Here is a 15,755-nt window from a genome sequence, read left to right on the forward strand (position 1 = left end):
AATGCAGTGCCCATAGAAGGGAGGAAGAGGTATGAATTTTTGAGGGAGTGCAGGATGGAGGCGTGGGATTCTGGGGCCACAACCGACGTGCATTGTAGCAGAGTAGTTTTACAATGAAGACAGGAGGCAGGGGTTTCTTCCAGGCACCGCACGCCCCGGAGCCTGGAAGAAATCATTAGCATACAGAAAGAATATAACATTTCTCAACAACAAGACCACTAATATGAGGCATACAGATAGGACTAGTTTACCATTTCTATTAACTCTATGCCCATATTAATAGGTCATATACATCCCAGTGGGTGACAGATGCCCTTAAACATATACTTCCCTTTGAGAAACGAACATTGGACTAACTCTAAGGCTGGTTAAGCCCCTCCCATTGCCGCTCCTCTTCCTTCAGCTCCGCCTACATCGGCATGCGTCCTACGTACCCTATCTTTAACATTGGTTACGCAGGCCATGCGGATGTATACAGATGCCTCCGCATGCATCATTTTGATGCACCAACCTGCATCGAACGCAACATGTTGCATTTTGTTGCGGTCAGTGCAGCATCAAAACGACGCATGCGGAGGCATCCGCATGGCCTGCGTACCCAATGTTAAAGATAGGGTACGTAGGACGCATGCCGATGTAGTCGGAGCTGAAGGAAGAGGCGCAACAGTGGGCGGGGCTTAACAGAGGGTCTACGCGGCCCTTCGCAAAGCACTCGTCCGCAAATGTGAAACAAGCCTTACTGAACTGAAATGGTCCCAAATCTGGACCTGCTCTAGCGGTTGGATTCAAAACATTTGAATGTTTGAAATAAACAACAAGGTGTTGACTAGATTCTACCTGAGGAAGTAGCCAGAGTGGCCCAAGCAATCTCTGGCTACTTCCCCTATTGATTTAGAGGCTGCAATTATATTGTAGACATGTACCACATATGGTGGTTATGCCCCATAGTCTGTAGACTCTCGATCAGAGTATAATTTCTAATTCTCACAGTTACCAAAATTAATCTCAAAAACAATCCATGGGAAGCTCTACTGAATAAGCAAATCCCTAGTATCCTCAAGTATTCCCAGACCATCATCTCTTTGATATTTTTAGTGGCTAAACAAACATAGCTTTTGCCTGGAAAAAACAAAACCTTGACCTTTCGGAAGTCAAAAGATGCCTGTCATGGCACATGATTAATGAAAAAGTGACAGCCTCACTCACAGACAAAGTCCACAGGTTTGGAACAGTTTTGGCTTCCCTGGGCAGACTACACTAATCATAGCCCTTTCACCATGCCTCTATTCCGTCTAAACAGCTTGGCCACACCCAACTCTCCAGGTGGAACCTAGTAATCGTAAACCTAAAAGATATCCCTACTCCTTCCCTGTCTCCTTCTCTTATATGCCTGTCTTCTTTTACTGTACCTTCCTTAATCAAAGATTTTGCATTAATATTTTCACTCGCATTATAAATGTAATATGGTAAAAATTCTTAATAAAAATGTATTGCTCAAAAATGATATTCATTTCACTTCAGGATTATATCCCCAACAGTGCTCACTAAAACCTTCAGTAGTTTGGAAATTCTTTTGCAGCCAATGCCATCAGAATGTTTAGCAACAGTAAGGTCTTGATACAGCTCACTGGTTTTACCCACCCATTATGAGAAGTTTCTTGTTTGACCACTTGGTAATGAGACACCTTTAGGACATCAGTTGAACCAGCTGATATTATTTTTTACTAAGTGGTAGGATTGCTTTCTAATTACTGATAGATTTCAGTTGGTTTCATGTGTTCAATACTTGTTCCCTTTTGTCATTTCTCATGATTATACACAACTTAATTTATGGACATCTATGGTTTTATTTCTTTGCCTGTGTTGATTGATGGGTTGTTACCGACATCTGGTGAGAATTTCATGTCAATAGCACCTTTAGAAATGTACTAGCTGAAGAGCCCGGCGTTGCTTCTCTTATTTTTCCATCACGCCTCTCATTTCCCCCCTCACATCTTTCATTTTCTCCCTCACACCTCTCATTTTCCCTCACTCCTCTCATTCCCCCCTAACACTTGTCATTTCGACCTCACATCTGTCATTTTCCGATCACTCCGCTATTTTCCCTCACTCCTCATTTTGCACTCACACCTTTTCATTTTCACCTCACACCTCTTTTTCCCCTCAGCATATACGTTTGTCATTTCCCTTATATATAGTATACACCTGTATGTCATCTCCTGTATATACCTATATGTCATCTCCCCTGTATATAGTATATACCTGTATGTCATCTCCTCCTGTATATTGTATATACCTATGTCATCTCCTCCTGTATATAGTATATACCTGTATGTCATCTCCTCCTATATATAGTATATACCTGTATGTCATCTCCCCTGTATATAGTATATACCTGCTGTATGTCATCTCCTCCTCTATATACCTATGTGTCATCTCTTTTATATAGTATATACCTGTATGTCATCTCCTCCTGCATACAGTATATACCTGTAAGTCATCTCCTCCTGTATTTAGTATATACCTGTATGTCATCTCCTCCTGTATACAGTATATTCGTGTCATCTCCTCCCGTACATAGGATATACCTGTATGTCATCTCCTCCTATATATAGTATATACCTGTATGTCATCTCCTCCTGTACATAGTATATATCTGTGTGTCATCTCCCCTGTATATAGTATGTCATCTCCTCCTGTATTAGACCTCGTTCACACGTTATTTGATCAGTATTTTTACTTCAGTATTTGTAAGCTAAATTGTCAGCCTGATAAATCCCCAGCCAACAGGAAGCCCTCCCCCCTGGCAGTATATATTAGCTCACACATACACATAATAGACAGGTCATGTGACTGACAGCTGCCGTATTTCCTATATGGTACATTTGTTGCTCTTGCAGCTTATCTGCTTATTAATCAGATTTGTATTTATTTTTGAAGGATAATACCAGACTTGTGTATGTTTTAGGGCGAGTTTCATGTGTCAAGTTGTGTGTGTTGAGTTGCGTGTGGCGACATGCATGTAGCGACTTTTGTGAGATGAGTTTTGTGTGGTGACATGCGTGTAGCAACTTTTTGTGTGTCGAGTTGCATGTGACAGGTCAGTGTAGCAAGTTGTGTGCAGCAAGTTTTGCGCATGGTGAGTTTTGCGCGTGGCGAGTTTTATGTGTGGTGCGTTTTGAGTATGTGCAAGTTTTGTGTGAGGCAACTTTTGCATGTGTAGCAGCTTTTGTGTATGTGGCAATTTTTCCGCGTGTGCAAGTTTCACCTGCTGTATCTCTAGTCATACTTCAAGGTTTATTAGATAGTCCAACATAGATTTACAGTGTAGCCATTGATGTTTATGTACCATTTTACTGTGCTTTTTATTGTGCTTTTTGTAATATATCAATTTGTAGTTTATCAATTATAGTAGTCTGAGGAGTAGATTATTAAAATGAAAGAAAAGCTACATTTTGTTTAATTAGTTAAAACTAAATTGTAAACTGATGTGAAATGAGTATTGGGTGTGATATTCATTTAATAATAAATTTCCTTTAAGCCCTGGCAACAACTAATTAAAATTAGTGCTCCTTATAATAGAAAATCTAGTTGAGGAAAGATAATTTAATACATCCAAATATAGATTATTAATGGTGATTGTTGCAAGGAACTCAGAACAGAGATGAAAAGTGATAAATGAGTTTGCTTTTTTCCTCCTTTAAAAAGCCCCATATCTGTGTACTAGCTTCATATCTTACCAATATAAGCATTTTTAACAACATTTTTGACTGAAGAACCCTTACATTTAAAAGACAGAGCAGTTGTTGGCACAATCTGTAAAGATTTGACCTTAACAAAAATATACCGTAAATTTGTTTATGTATCCAAGTATATGGAGAATAGGGACAGATTCGTGTAGGCTCATATTGTGCTTTGCACTTAGGTCAGAGGCTCATACGGGGCTTAGGTCTGAGGCCCTGGACACTGGGATTTCGTTGTATGCGCTGACGGGGCCACTGACTGTAATTATGCGGACGGAGTCACTGATTTTCAGTCGTATGCGACTATTTGAGGTAGGCAGCAAAACAGTCAGCTGCACACAGTAGCTCCAACCCCAACATTACAGTCAATCGAACCATCAAAACATATAACGGTTAGGGTAAAATGTTACATGAACATAGCCTAAGCCTGCCGCTGTGCACGTCAGTCTTCAGAAGGGGCTTGCTGGAGGAGGATTCGCCTAATTCATTAAGAGTTGCACACAGCTAATGTGCTAATTAGGTGCATTTCTCTACTGCTAGTAATGGCTGGAGAACATGTCTGGAGTAAGCTATAACACTAATATGGTACGACTTTCCATGACTTTGTCAGGCAGGTCGTAGTCATGCCCCATTGCACCCATTCTACGTCCATATTAGTGTAGCTGGCCGAGACGGGTGCAGTAAGACCAGATGTCACAATATTTTTATGCAACTGAGGTGCACAAAAATGTTGCAAATTATTAAAATGTAAAATACATACATATCTTAATTATCAGGGCCATTGTGTCAGTTGGAGATAGAGCTCTGCAGGAGCAGCCTTGGCAGTCATACCTGCTACTTTGGTACCAGACTAGATCTGCATTTCCAGAGCTGGCTAGTCGTTAATAACAGAGGTACATTTTCGAAAGTTTTCTGTCCAGTTCAGGAAAACCCATTTTAATTGAAGAGAAAAGACAGTTGTAATATACCGTATATATTTAAATATATATGGAGAATATATATAGGTGTAACTGTAATATGTCAAGAGCCATACTAACACAAAGAATTCATATTAGCAGTAATGAGATCACAAAGATATAACCAGGCTGTTTATTCAGTAATGTACATACACAGAAAATGCATTACATGGATTACCGTACATACACTGAAGGCTTATAAAAGCATGATTCATTTCAACGATCTTACAGCAAATATTTACAGGTTAAATGGCAACAAGATTCTTTAGAAATTAAATTTGCTAAACGACATTTTAGTTTTTGAATATTTCTTATATTTAGTCACAACAAACTATTTTACCCAGGTGCATATGCCTGTGCAGGAGGGGAAGGAACGACCGAGCTGACTGAGCAGAGCACATTTCTTTCTCTATCCATATTAGTACTAATATTATGATTACCATATAAAGTGAATGTCCGCACTCAAACATCCTTTTGCTTTCTTTTTTTTCTTTTTTTGAGAACCAAAATTAGGGGTTCATTAACTCCTTAATACACAAGTCAAAGCTCTTTTTACGCATTGAGCTTCAAATACATTTTCTATACATTAAAGGAAACCTGTAGGACAGATAACACTATTAGGCTACGTTCACATTTGCGTTGTTGGGCGCAGCGTCGTCGACGCATACCGACGCATGCGTCATGCGCCCCTATCTTTAACATGGGGGGCGCATGGACATGCGCCGGTATGCGTTGTAATGCTTTTTACGACGCATGCGTCATATTGATGCACAAGATAGGACGCTACTTGTAGCGTTTTCCCTGCGCCGAAACTTCTGATCTTTACTATCTTATGACAACGCATGAGTCGCAAAACGCTGCGTTGTGTACATGCGTTGTTGGTTGCGTCGCCGACGCTGCGCCCAACAACGCAAATGTGAACGTAGCCTTAACGTGCAGTTATAGGGTTAATCAGAGGGTTAATGGCGTTAATAGGTGCTTGGCCTCTGTTCTGGAAGTGCAGCTCCCTTCAGAAAATAAAGTTTATTTCTCACTGGAGCTGCCGGCTTTCAGTCATTGAGTTGTGCTGGCGCGGCTTCAGTCTTCTCTCACTATACTCTGATCAGAGGGTGTAAACACACCCCGACACATTGACTGATAGCAGTCAGTACGGAGCTGGCTATCACTCACAGTCAAGCGGCATGTTTACAGCCATCGCAGACAGTATGGTTAGTGAGGACTAACGTGCACTATCAATAAAGCAGCCGGGCACCTTCATAACTCTATTAACCAGCAAGTTAATCTACAGTTTAGCAGCGTTACCTGACCTGACAAATCTTAAGTGTCAAATTATATCTATTTGCAGCTACAACTAAATGGGAGTTCTGTCAGTAACTGCATTTGATTTATACATTTAAAGAGTTATTCGAAAAATTGCACTATTTTTATCAAAGCACAGTAAATGCATACTTATTGTTCATATACAGATTAAGCTCAACATATAGTTTCTTGTGACTTTTTTAATCTCTATCTGCCCTTCGGTGCATCCAGTTTCACATAGGACAATGAACAGTCCTATTCTTAGCTGCTAAAACTATATTTTCCAGCATTACTTGCTTCTCCTCAGTGCTGCACATTCCTCCCCCCTCTTGTGTGCTCATGGAGATAGTCGAATTTCGAATTTCTCTGAGTTATCAACTAGCTAATTTAAGTGTATTAAATAAATTCACCTAGTGCTTCTGTGAACTTTTTGATTCAGTACAGTCCCCAGCCCAATCAATTTTATCTTCTGCCATTTACATTCATAAATACATCACTTTCTAGTTTTAGCAGAGCTCAATTCTCCTGCACTCCTCAACAACAGTAGTGCATAGTTGTCACCTGTTGCTGACATGTTAGTAATGCAAAACTGATGCAAAGCAGAAGATAATCCTTTGCCATGAGCATCAATAGGGCAGCATTTGACATTTAATATTAGTAAACTCTCAGTACAAGAAACAAACAGCTCAACTAATCTCAGCCCCTTACTACAGAGCCCCATAATGCATTATATCTCGCCTCTCATTTCCTAGTATACAGCTCATTCTGCAGTATCTTTACCCTTTCTGTCCCTTCTATATACAACCCATCCTGCAGTATTTGCCTACTTTCTGTACCGTTTATGGAGGCCATCCTGCAGTACTTCACTATTTTTAGCTACGAGCACACAGGTACCCCTTTCTGACATCATCCTTCACAGTAGTAGCTACTACTATAGTTGTTATGACAACTGGAGAGTAAATGCAGGGGCATTTTTAAGGAGTAGATATGTGGAAAGCGGGACAGATTTAAAATAGGTTCTATTGGCACAAATATGTGTACATTATTATAAGAACACATGGTGATTTTGGGAACACACCCTTAAAGGATTATTCTCAGTTTAGCAAGGATTTGTGATAACTTTCTCATTGCTAGAGGTCAAACTGTTGAATCCCCTATGATCCCAGAAAGAGGATGAGACAAATCCCTTTTAAATGTGATAATGGCCACACATGCTTTCATTGTTTATGGGACTGCTGTATACAGTCAAGTACAGCACCCCGCTATCTCTGTCAGTCCCATGCATTCCTCCTGGTTCCTATGACAACACTTCTGACCCATTCTTATCAGTCCCATGTGTTCATTGCTATCGATTGTAATTTTCCTCTACGGTAGTGCATCTGATACTACTGTTGCCCCATGGGACCTGAGAGTGCTCTTATCAGACAAGAAGAAGGAAGATGTTTTACAGAGGACACTTGACCTTCAGAAAAGTATCAGACTGAGTAGAATGGATATAAATAGGTACATGAACAGATTATAACAAATAGGTCAGTTTACATTCTTTAGTTTATACAATTAGAAAAAAACGTTTTTATTTTGTATTTCTTAAATCAATAGTAAACATGAAAATAAGCAACTTTGTAATATGTTATCAGAGAAATCTGCTTCTCTTGGATTGTTATTTCACTCTCAATTTATGAATAGAATCTGTACAATCTGTATTGAGGGAAGACAGATCCTCAAATTACAGAGTTACGAGATGACAATTCTATGTAGAGAGAAGCAGGGAGGTGTTAGAAACAAACAGATATTGTAATGCAAGTTCTCCATAGAACTTTATCAGCACCATTTGTCATCTATCTAGTAATGAGAAAGTCTGTATTCATTGGAATGAGAATATTGAGAATGCTTTACCAGTCATGGAGGTGAAAAAAGTACATTTCTCTGATACGATGTATTACAATGTATCTTATACTTACACGTACAAGTGTTCTATGGGGGGATGAAAACAGTTACTATTTAAATAATCCTATAAAGTGACAAAACAGGCTAATCATCTTATTACACATAATCCATAATCTTGAAGGAATCACGAGTTTCCAAAAAGAAAAAAAAAACAACCAATAATCCTTTGGTATTTGGAGATTTCCAGAAATTAGGCACATTTAGGAGCGTTAAATGAGAATCCACCGAGATGTCAGACCCTCCTGTATGATGAAATAACAGGGACAGTTTCACAAAGATTCTTCAAAGTCCTGGTCACAAAAGTTAAAACAGGTGAATGCATTTTATCCTCACTTCAAATGAGACTCTTGTAGCTTAGTAGGATATTTGGATACAAATAATCACATTGTCCTCCAAGTGATTCAGATTTCTCATGACTGGTAACATAAAGGAAGAGAAATCAGGAAAAAAAATCTAAAAATCAAGAGTGTCTGATCGGAAGCAGAGAAATGGTTCAGCTGCCGTGAGTAAAAAATACAATTTCAGCGTATGGAGAACAATCATGGAGGGCGGTTCAATGGAAAGTAAAGGTTTCTGAAGAGCGGCTTCTTTACCATGTGTAAGCATAGTCAAAGGGATTGTCAAGTGTCAGGGGTTATGTAAGGATTCTCCTTGTGGAGAGTGACATAGCGGCCCTGGCATGCCAATGTAAGGAGGCTCATTTGCTGTGCCATGCTCCTCTGGGAAATTAAATATGCTAATTGCCTCTTCAGAGAGGAGCAGGACTAGAACTCTATAGCGCCACGGACATGGGAAGAGGCATTTAAACTATATTAGTAGGAGTTCTATTAGAAAAAAACAGGAGTAGAACTTGTGCAAGAGAAACTAATGTCTGAAAGAGCCCTATATGTGACTTGATTATGGCCACCCAAGCAATAAAACATGAGTTTCATCTGGCCATGGAATGTGAAAATGTTCAAATCACTTTGATTGTAGCAATTAGTGGCTTGCTGCTGATCCAAAAACTGCATACAATTTGTAATGTTCAAACACTGATAATATATGTCTAGAATTATGTAATCCATTTTGGGATTTCTCTTCTCACTTTGCGGTTTCATGTAATATGCCCATTTCATACCCTGTGAACATAATTGTCTTCCCTGAAAAAGATTCTCTATTCTCCAAGTTTGAAAAATAAAAATAGAATATAATATCATTTTCATCCATAACATAATGGTGACCTGATGTTTAGGCTGACACATTTTGACATTACTACTTCCAATTTAACTGGAGATCGGTTTGGAGAATCACATTGTAAATAATCATGTCAATGGAAAACATGCATTTATCCAGACAGACAAACGGAGTACAAGGCTTTGAAAGGAAAATTCCCTTATGGATCTGCCATGTATAATTACCAAGAGATTCTCCTATTTTTATTTTAGCCCTTTTTGTGAGCCAGGCATAGAATAATAATGAACAATGCCTGGCATTTAGCTAACCTTTTATTATATTTAGAGAATACGAGAAGATCTTTAATTTTAAATGACAGCAAACCCAATATGCAGTCATTATGTATGGGAAAGGATATGCTTGATCTAATCAGGACTACACTGGATGCTACAATCCACAATATTGCTCTGGTTGAATGTACTGAGGGGCTTATATGGATTCAAGAAGAACGTGACAAAATGAAGAATCATAATCATGTATGTGCTGAATATAGTTATGTACATTCTATTAGTACCTAAATAAGGGGGGTATATTTATATATGTGCATATACCACATCAGATATGACACCACTTTATTACTGATTCAACCGCGGATATCCCCTACTGATTCTAAGATTAAAGGGGATGCAGTGCTGGACTCCTTTAAGGGAGCCTGACACCAGGTTGTTCCTATATAATCTAAATACACCACCATTAAGTTGTCTTTAGTAGCACTCCAGCAACCTGCTCGTAAGTACCAGAGAAGGATTACTCACAGTTCATGAATATGGAGGCCTACATAGCAGCAGTTTACTAGTCCTCTAGCAATAAATTACTGCAAATAAAATTGTGATTTTATAAAAAAAAAAAAACTACAACAGGAAGCCCAGCAACTGACACACCAGAGAAAACAGGGTCTCTAGCTGTACATTATACTACTCTCAGATTAGGCGGCAAAAACCTAGTGACAGATTCCCTTTAACCCCTTTCTGACATTAGACGTACTATCTTGCCAAGGTGGGGTGGGCCCGTTTGACCATCGACGTCATATGCAATCGGCCACGCTCACGGGGGGAGCTCGGCCGATCGCGGCCGGGTATCAGCTGACTATCACAGCTGACATCCGGCACTATGTGCCAGGAGCGGTCACGGACCGCCCCTGGCACATTAACCCCCGGAACACTGCGATCAAACATGATTGCAGCGTTCTGGCGGCATAGGGAAGCATCGCGCAGGGAGCTGAAAACGTCATCTTCTCCCACAAAAAACGAGCCGCCATGCAGCGTTATCAGTGAAAAAATAAAAAAGTTATAGTCCTCAGAATAAAGCGATGCAAAAATAATAATTTTTATATAAAATAGTTTTTATCGCATAAAAGCGCCAAAACATAAAAAAAAAAGATATAAATGAGGTATCGCTGTAATCGTACTGACCCGAAGAACAAAACTGCTTTATTAATTTTAATAAAAAGAAAGCGGAACGGTATAACCCCCCCCCCCCCCCAAAAAAAAAAAAAAAAAAAAGAAATTCATGAATAGCTGGTTTTTGGTCATTCTGCCTCACAAAAATCGGAATAAAAAGCGATCAAAAAATGTCACGTGCCCGAAAATGGTTCCAATAAAAACGTCAACTCGTCCCACAAAAAACAAGACCTAACATGACTCTGTGGACCAAAATATGGAAAAATTATAGCTCTCAAAATGTGGAGACGCAAAAACTATTTTTTTGCAATAAAAAGCGTCTTTTAGTGTGTGACATCATAAAAATCCGCTAAAAAACCCGCTGTAAAAGTAAATCAAACCCCCCTTCATCACCCCCTTAGTTAGGGAAAAATAATAAAATTTAAAAAATGTATTTATTTCCATTTTCCCATTAGGGTTAGGGCTAGGGTTAAAGTTAGGGTTGGGGCTAGGGTTAGGGTTGGGGCTAGGGTTAGGGCTACAGTTAGGGTTGGGGCTAAAGTTAGGGTTAGGATTACATTTACGGTTGGGATTAGGGGTGTGTCAGGGTTAAGGGTGTGGTTAGGGTTACCGATGGGATTAAGGTTAGGGGTGTGTTTGGTTTAGGGTTTCAGTTAGAATTGGGGGGTTTCCACTGTTTAGGCACATCAGGGGCTCTCCAAACGCGACATGGCATCCAATCTCAATTCCAGCCATTTCTGTGTAAAAAAAAAAAAAAGTAAAACAGTGCTCCTTCCCTTCTGAGCTCTCCTGTGCGCCCAAACAGGGGTTTACCCCAACATAAGGGGTATCAGCGTACTCAGGACACATTGGACAACAACTTTTGGGGTCCAATTTCTCCTGTTATCCTTGAGAAAATACAAAACTGGGGGCAAAAATATAATTGTTGTGGAAAAAAAAGATTTATTATTTTCGCGGCTCCGCGTTATTAACTGTAGTGAAACATTTGGGGGTTCAAAGTTCTCACAACACATCTAGATAAGTTCCTTGGGGGTCTAGTTTCTAAAATGGGGTCACTTATGGGGGGTTTCTACTGTTTAGGTACATCAGGGGCTCTGCAAATGCAACGTGACGCCTGCAGACCAATCCATCTAAGTCTGCATTCCAAATGGCGCTCCTTCCCTTCCGAGCTCTGCCATGCGCCCAAACGGTGGGATATCAGCGTACTCAGGATAAATTGGGCAACAACTTTTGGGGTCCAATTTCTCCTGTTACCCTTGGGAAAATACAAAACTGGGGGCTAAAAAATATTTTTTGTGGAAAAAAAAATGAATTTTTATTTTAACGGCTCTGCATTATAAACTTCTGTGAAGCACTTGGTGGGTCAAAGTGCTTACCACACATCTAGATAAGTTCCTTAGGGGGTCTACTTTCCAAAATGGTGTCACTTGTTGGGGGTTTCAATGTTTAGGGACATCAGGGGCTCTCCAAACGCGACATGGCGTCCTATCTCAATTCCAGTCAATTTTGCATTGAAAAGTCAAATGGCGCTCCTGCCCTTCCGAGCTCTACCGTGCGCCCAAACAGTGGTTTACCCCCACATATGGGGTATCAGCGTACTCAAGACAAATTGCACAACAACTTTTGGGGTCCAATATCTTCTGTTACCCTTGGGAAAATAAAACACCTGAAGGGTTAATAATCTTCTTGAATGTGGTTTTGAGCACCTTCAGGGGTGCAGTTTTTAGAATGGTGTCACATTATGATATTTTCTATCATATAGACCCCTCAAAGTGACTTCAAATGTGATGTAGTCCATAAAAAAAATGGTGTTGTTAAAATGAGAAATTTCTGGTCAACTTTTAACCCTTATAACTCCCTAACAAAAAAAAGTTTGGTTCCAAAATTGTGCTGATGTAAAGTAGACATGTGGGAAATGTTACAAATTAAGTACTTTGTGTGACATATCTCTGTGATTTAAGGGCGTAAAAATTCAAAGTTGGAAAATTGCGAAATTTTCAAAATTTTTGACAAATTTCTGTTTTTTTTCACAAATAAATGCAGGTAATATCAAAGAAATTTTACCACTATCATGAAGTACAATATGTCACGAGAAAACAATGTCAGAATCATCAGGATCTGTTGAAGCATTCCAGAGTTATAACCTCATAAAGGGACAGTGGTCAGAAGTGTAAAAATTGGCCCGGTCATTAACATAGAAACCACCCTTGGGGGTAGAGGGGTTAAAGCGCATCTGTCAGCAGGATTTTGCTAAGTAAGCTACATTATCTTGTTGCCACTGGTATACTGATTAAAATGATACCTGGAGTGAAGAAATCCGTCTTGGGGTTCTCCTGTAGTCAGTGCTAGAAGTTTTCAGTTAATGAGATGTCCATGCTGTGGAGCGTGACTGTAGGCAGAGTGTTATCTTCCTGCTCTAAGCCAGAAATACCAAGGAAAGACCTGACCACAGGCCACCCCAAGGCACAAATATGTTCCTCATCATAGAGACAGATTGTTTGTGCTCCGGGGAGGGACTGTAGGCAGAGTCTTATCTTCCTGCTCTAAGCCAGAGATACCAAGGAAAGACCTGACCACAGGCCACCCCGAAGCACAAACATGTTACTCATCATAGAGACAGATTGAGAGAGACTGTTTGTGCTTCGGGGCAGGCCTGTGGGCAGGTCTTTTCTTGGTTTCTCTGGCTTAGAGCAGGAAGATAAGACTCTGACTACAGTCCCGCCCCAGAGCACGGGTATATCATTAGTTGAAAACTTCTAACTCTGAATACACAAGACTGATTTCTTCATCCCAGGTGTCATTTTAGTCAGTATAACAGCAGCAACATGACAGTGCCTGTAGTTTACTTCACAAAATCCTGTGACAGGTTCCCTCTAAGGAAAGATCAACACAAGATTCCAGAGGCCAATATTACTTTAGATTAAATCAGCACAGATAATGGAAATATGGCCTGAGGCTACTGATAAAAATGTACAATAAATATAAAGAACAAGTTTGTTCCTCATTTACATAATGTTTTTCAGTACGCTATACCTACTCCCATTTTGGCATCTACATTTTATGATGTTACCATAGTGATTTTGCTGAAGACAGGAAAAGACCGATCAGAGTGTGGCTCATAGCGGCCCATTTTGTTAGTTAATGAGGATCGTAACACTTTGACTAAAAATACTTGCCGCACAATTAACAGCTTCCAGACTGCCAGGAGACCTTAAACATCCTCCTCTGCAATATTTTCTAAAACATCACTGAGAAGGCGCAGACAGTTTATTACCAGTTCTGCCTTCCCAATCGCTGTATATACAGAAGCTAAAGAAGTGCTGTATATGCAGTAAACAGAACAGCTGATGCCAATAAGATGAAAATTAAAATATTACAATATTTAAATGCCTCCCTAAGATCTTCTATGATCATATGGGGGCACAATGTAAAAAAAATAAAGGTAAATAAATTAATAAAAATAACAAGTAAAAAAATAAAGAAAAATGCCACAGACAATCCAAATTACTATTGCTAACCCACCCCTGTAAAAAAAAAAAAAAAGTTTCAGATAAATAGAAATATTTGTTACAGAATGAGGAACACATTTTGATGTGTATTTTAGTTATTCTTAGTGGTCATAAAAAATGGGGAAAATAGACATTTATTACCTTTTATAGTTCCACCAATGTCAGCCCCCCAAAGAAAAAGAAGGAACATGAGTTTGTCATAAAAAATGGAACCCTACATATCCTGAAAAAAACTCTCAAAACCTGACCTGAATATTTGAAAAAGAACACATTTTACAGCTCTTTTCCCCTTTCACGCCATGGCCATTTTTTTCCTCCCCATTTTCCAAAAGTCATAACTTTGATATTTTTCAGTCAATATAGTTGTATGAGGGCTTTTTTTGTGTGTGGAAAGAGTGGCACTTTTGAATTTCCTTTGCAGCGGGCAAAGATTTTAATTCTGGCATTTTTATCTTATTTTATTTTTGTTGCGTCGTTTACCGATAAGATTTATTCATTTTATATTTTGATAGATCAGACTTTTATAAACACAGCGATACAAAAAATGTGTATTTTTTATTGTTTTATTTTTGATGGTGCAAAAAGGGGATGATTTTAACTCTTTTTCTTCACCTTTTTCTTGATTTACAATGCAATTTTTTTTTCACCTAGTATCCGTATGACATGCGTATGCAATGCGTTTTTAACATCAGCTTTTACATACAGTAATCTGTCATTTATATAGAGATAGGTAGGATAGATATCCTGTAGATATTTCATGTCACAAGCCCCCTACAAACAATAAGCTAGAATCCTTTTAGTGCCTTTCATGTGGCACTAAAGGGTGTATAGCTTTAGTAAACTTATTAAATAATTAATTTGAAAAAAAAAAATGGTGTGGGATCCTAACCAGCTAAGCGAAAGCAGACAGCTGGGGGGAGGGGCTGGTGTTATTATTCTGGGAAGGGGTCACTATCCATGGATCTTCCCAGCCTATTTATATCAGCTCAGAGCTGTTTGCTTAGCCTTTACTTGTTATTAAAAAGGGGGGACACCCCCAAAAAAGGCATGGGGTCCCCCTATTTTTAATAGCCAGTAATGGCTAAGCAGACAGTTGAGAGCTGATATTAATAGGCTGGTAAGGGGCCATGAATATTGGCCCCTTCCCAAACTAATAACACTAGCATTAAATGTGCAAATTCTGGCACTTAGCCTCGGTTCGTCCCGATAGCCTTGGTGTGTTGGTTATATGGGGTAAAGGTTTTGGGGTTGAAGTCAGCTGTGTAATGTCTGCTGATATCAAGCTCAGGGGTTAGTAATGGAGAGGAGTCTATAAGACACCCCCATTACTAACCAAGAAGTCAAAAGAAATAAACAAAGTCCTTTAATTGTAAAACGCACTCCCCGATCCTCTTGCACCCATATAGTACCATTAAAAAAATAATATAATAATCCAAAGCGATCCACCGTAACTCCATAACATGGAGGTCCCACAACAATCCCCGAATTTGCTACATCCGGAGGATGACCAGTAACCAGTAGATGCGCCACTGCAGCGCAAAATGGCTGTCGTCCGTTCCACTCCTGCTCCCATCCTTCCGACGCCTATGTTTTAAAGTATTGGAATAAAGGTTTTTTTTAACCGATAAGTGCCATCTGTTTCTTTCAATTTTTGTATCTATTGTGGCTATTTTCTTTGGAGCGGCACCC

The 15,755-nt window shown here is 39.4% G+C and overlaps 1 protein-coding gene across 5 annotated transcripts in view; it reads right to left on the reverse strand.

The window, feature by feature from the left end:
* SCAF8 (SR-related CTD associated factor 8) overlaps nucleotides 1-15,755 on the reverse strand; it is a 386,393-nt gene that overhangs the window by 126,173 nt on the left and 244,465 nt on the right. The window contains exon 22 of one of the 5 annotated variants that reach the window (XM_077289076.1): nucleotides 8,112-8,235. The exons of 3 other annotated variants lie outside the window; for them this stretch is intronic. The gene's annotated coding sequence lies outside the window, so the exon portion shown is untranslated. Of the gene's footprint in view, nucleotides 1-8,111; nucleotides 8,236-15,755 lie in introns of those variants that run through there. One more of the 5 variants, XM_077289077.1, reaches the window with a different exon arrangement.

The sequence above is a fragment of the Ranitomeya variabilis genome, chromosome 2 (genome assembly GCF_051348905.1).
Source record: "Ranitomeya variabilis isolate aRanVar5 chromosome 2, aRanVar5.hap1, whole genome shotgun sequence".
Lineage (NCBI taxonomy): Eukaryota > Metazoa > Chordata > Amphibia > Anura > Dendrobatidae > Ranitomeya > Ranitomeya variabilis.